The sequence below is a fragment of the Lactuca virosa genome, chromosome 1 (genome assembly GCF_052849685.1).
Source record: "Lactuca virosa cultivar CGN04683 chromosome 1, Lactuca_virosa_CGN04683_v6, whole genome shotgun sequence".
NCBI lineage: Eukaryota > Viridiplantae > Streptophyta > Magnoliopsida > Asterales > Asteraceae > Lactuca > Lactuca virosa.
In genome coordinates this window covers 5,910,946-5,915,939 of record NC_136426.1, presented here as the reverse complement: position 1 = coordinate 5,915,939, position 4,994 = coordinate 5,910,946, and positions in this window count along the sequence as shown.

The following is a 4,994-nucleotide window of genomic DNA, read 5'->3' as shown; positions in this document are numbered from 1 at the left end:
AAAAAGGTATATTATAGGGGTATGCACTCACTTGATAAGTGGTGATTTTGGCAGCGTTTCGTTTCTATAGATGATCTTTCTCGAAGAAACCGCGAGTTTTTGAGTAAAAACTGGGCTTTATGCGGGCAACACTTCGACTGGAAAGAGGTTATCTTCTCGAGAATTCCGGGGCGAGTTTTAGATACGATACCGGGGCCTTGGGGGGTCGTAAGAAAGTTTAGGGGGTGAAAAGGTGAAAAAGGGTGAATTTTTGGGTGAAAAATCTCTAAAGTCCGAGAAGTCTCGCACCCTTTATATAGGGGTGCGAGGGTTCGGCCGAGGGGATGAGTCATCGGACAGGTGGCGAAGGCGAGGAAGAGTCAGCAGCTACGTGGCAGCTTCGCATGCGAGGGGGACACGGAGGCTAGATGCGCGTGCGAAGGCGTCTTACGATCCGTCTTAGACGGTGCCTAGGACGCGAGGCGCATCGGATGCCCACTGGACCTCGGATTCGGACCAATAAGCGATGGACACGAGTGGACACGGGGAAGCCTCGCATGCGAGATGACGTGTCCGGATTGAGGCCATGCGATTTTTCCCGGTTATCCACTAATTCTCGATTTTTGTGCTAAAAACTTGCGAAATTCATAACTTTCGCATACGAGCTCTGTTTTTGACGTTCTTTATATGCACGCGTACTACGACTTTTGTTTAGACTTCGTCGGCTAATTTTGACTTTATTTTTAATATTATTATTTTTAACAGACCGGGACAGGAAATCCGTTAAAAATTCATAACTTCTTCATCCCACGTCCGTTTTCGTCTGTCTTTTTACCATTGTACTAATTTTGACGAGACCTTCGATTCTCGTTTAAGTTGTGTCGGCTAAGTATCGATCGATTTATATTTCGAATTTTTAGATGTCCACTGCTAAACCGAAACTTAGAAAAATCATAACTTCCTCATACGAAGTCAGATTTTTACGTTCTTTTTATGAAAGTTCTCGGTTTAACATATTCTACAACTTTAATTTAGATTGTTAAGGCTAAAAAGCCTTTTATCGAAAATTCACTTTTTACACTGAACAGTGTTTTGCCGGTTTTGTCGCGGATCTTCGATTGGTCATAACTTCTTCGTTATAACTCGGATTTCAGTGTTCTTTATATTTTTGGAAACCTTGTTACAATCTCTACCACTTTGTTCATCCCAATTACGATTATTGATCAATTTATTTTTGACCTAAATTTGACTGGTGTCACATTATCCCTCCGTTAGAGGGAATTTCGTCCCAAAATTAAGTCTAAAGTGATACTCATCGACTAGGGGAAAGATGTGGATATTTTCGTTTCATCTAATCTTCCCTTTCCCAAGTGAATTCAGGTCCTCGGTTTGTAATCCAGCGAACCTTCACTAACGGGGTAAGACTTTGCTTGGTTCCTTTGATTTCCCTATCCATGGTTTCTATTGGTTCTTTTACAAAGTGTAGACTTTTATTTAACTTGATTTCATCGAGTGAAATAACAAGTGTTTCATCGGATAGACACCTCTTTAGATTAGATATGTGAAAGGTGGAATGAATGTTATTAAGTTTTTATGGTAGTTTAAGTTTATAAGCTACAAGACCGATTCTGGTAAGAATATCGAATGATCCTATGTACCTTGAATTTAGTATTCCACGCTTTCCCAAGCGTATTTTGTCCTTTCGGGGTGAGACCTTCATATGACAAGGTCATCAACCTGGAATTCCAAGGGTTTTCTTTTATAGAAGTTGTAGCTTCTCTGATTAACTCTGGAAGCTTTATGTCGCTTCCTGATTTATATTTTCTTTTTGGTAGTTTCTCGGATGAATTCCAGATCAGTGAAGGTGATGTGTGGAAATTTAACCTCTAGCTAGTTGGGTGTCACCAACTTCACTCCAGTGCAGATAGGATCTGCAGTTGCGACCACAGAAGGTTTCGAATGGAGCAAATTTAATTGCTAGCATGATAAAGGACTCGACTAATTGGTAAATGGGTATCCCCTACTTTACCAAGGTCGATCACATACGTTCTTATCCATTCTTCCCAAGGTTTCACCTGCCACATTTTCAGGTTTCAAGACTTCCTGTTGAACCTCCTTACTTTGTGTGGACAGATTTGAATGGGTTATCATAGTCAATGATTGGCTCTACGACCTGAGTACTCTTTCCGACTTTGGGTGTCAGCTACTATATTGGCTTTGTCGGGATGATAACGAATTTCGAATTCGTAGTCATTTAGTAGCTCGACCCACTGTCGTGGTCTCACGTTGAATTCCTCCTGGTAGGATATATGATGAGGGTTTTTGCTCCGAAGTTCATGATAAGACTCATACTTGGCTCATCCACTATCACCTCGTGTATATAAGTCGTATATAATTTAGATTTCACAAAACATTCAGATGGGTGACTCTGCCCCAGGTCCACAACCAAACAAGGAACAGGAGATATGGTGGAATTACACATCCTAAATCTTGTTAAGTCTAAATTATATACCACTCTCGTGTATACACTTAGCAGCGATAGATTAACCTAATGAGTTCTTAGTCTCTATTCTTGAACTTGACCTGCGGTACAATGATTTTCCTATGAGATCTATTGGGGTACTTCGGTGGTTACTGACTTCTAAGACTACTTCGGTGCTTTTCGTTTGAAGTTTCCTGTCTACTGAGTAGGCTAGAAGGGCATGGTACCCTTCACATGGGTACTTCTGAAGTTTTGAAATGAGAGACAACCTAAGAGTTTGCTTTATGGATTGGAAGAATTCCATCTTACGGCTGATTAAGGAAAAAGTTCTCTTACACAGCATAAGAATTTTCATATGGTAAGGACCAGGCCAAACCATGTCGAATGAGGATGTCGGAATTTTCTCAACGAAATAGATATTAAGTCGTTCTAGGAGGAATGATTACTAGGATGATGAACCATCCTATGTACCTAAGTTTTCAGCGCTTCTGGTTTTATTCTTTTATTATCGCTACGAACCCCTTTTTGATTCGAAATTGGCGGGTACTACCAATATGAGGGTTCTGATAATTTGAAATTATGAACTTTCATGAAACGATCCTTACTAGGTCTCTCTATAATCTCTTGGTGTATACAAGTCATGTATAATTAAGATTGGTAAGACCTTTGACTGAGCAACCCTGCCCTAAATCCACAACCAAACAAGGAACAGGAAATGAGGCGGGATTACTCACTCTAAGTCTACAAATCTTAATTATAAATGACCCTTATGTATACACTAAGTCATCATAGCTTACCTGTTAGGGTTTCAAATTTTATATGAATGTTGTGATTTAATTTGAACGGGAGAGTAATCATAATTATAGATAATTATCGGGGTTTGGAAGCGTACCAAAATATAGCAGGGTTCTTTGATTCCTTCCCATGCATTGGGGTCAAACCCCTCCCGCTCCCCCGTCGTTCTTCTCTGTTGGACAGTCCCTCTTGTAATGTCCTATTTCACCACAAAGGTGACATATGGGAATGGTTCCAACATTGGTAGTTGAAGTGATGAACTCAACCGAAGTTCTACAGATGCGGGTGGTATGCCTCTTCATGTTGCATCTATTGCAATGCAGCTCTCGGCAAACTCCATGATGATGGTAGTTGCACTTGCTGCAGTGTGGGAGATTTCTTATGTACGACGTGGTCGGTGATGGAATAACAGGGCTGATGGGGGTATTGACTGCCCCAGTTCGTAGCCCTCTGTTAGGTTCTTGAGTTGAACAACTCCTTTTCTTGTTCTCGAACTTTCGTTTCAGGATATTAGGCTTAAGGTTAGAAGTGTCCTTATAAATAGGTACTCGTTGCTGTACTTGGTCATCACCATGATCGGGGTTGCCGATAGCATTACTACTAACATTTGTGTTGTTAGCATTAAGGTGTGCTATGACAGCTGCTACAGCTGCTGTGACTGCAGCTTGAAACGTAGCCGCATCTATTTGAAGGATTGGTGTTTTGCTGGTGGGTTGGTTACGTTTCTTCGGAGGCATGATTCTGTTACATGATAAGAAAATGAGCTCGTGAGCGACTATAGTTGTCTCTAGATGTATTCTAACCATTTGTATCTATGTATAATTCTTTCGTTTTGTTATATTGTTCTCAATGATTCGACCTGAATCCCTATGATGCAGTCCTGGTAAGGAACATAAATAAGTTTCTAGAATGGTTATGAACCGAGTATCATCCAAACTAAGTTACCTTCGATTGGTGGATATCGTTTTCCAACTTTCGAAAATATTCGAAAACAATTCATAACAGTGTCTACATAAAATAGACTTATGAATTTGAGAAGTAATCACTATCAATTGAGATTTCGTGATCTGATTTATTGTTATTAGACGTGACAGGAAAAGAAGATAAGCTCAAAACCTAATGTGAGTGGTATAAATACTAACTCACTAGGTTGTATCATTTATTAGTTATTACTTAAATTAAAAGGCGCTCAAACACTTCACATGAATCACGCGTGGTTTTCCTTTGTTCTCTGTTCTATTCTGGGTGGTAATGATTTGTTCTCTCCTGGTATCTATAGGGTGTCCTTCTCCTCCATAGGTATATTGAATTCCCGAGCTATCTTACTTCCGATTCTGACACTGATCCCCATTATTTCGTAATGAAGATTTTGAATCTCGGAAGTTCATGCGAATCTCTCATTGGTGTCCTTAATAGGGTAAGGGCACTAAATGATTTCTATAGTTTATTTACTTATCATCTGTTTCTTTCTCGGAATTCTCCTAATGAAATTCTGTTGGATCCTCCTTGACTCTTCTATTGATTGCTGGAGTAACTACATTTATCTAAAGGGTTTACACGAGAATGGGAATGTCTAAAGAATCTATGAGAAAATTCAAATTTTTACGAAGATGATCCTTTCTGGTCCTTCTATAATCACATGGTGTGTACCGATTATATATAATCCAGATCAAACAGACCTTCGAATAAGTAATCCTACTCTAAAACCACATCCAAACAAGGACAAGGAAGTAGAGTG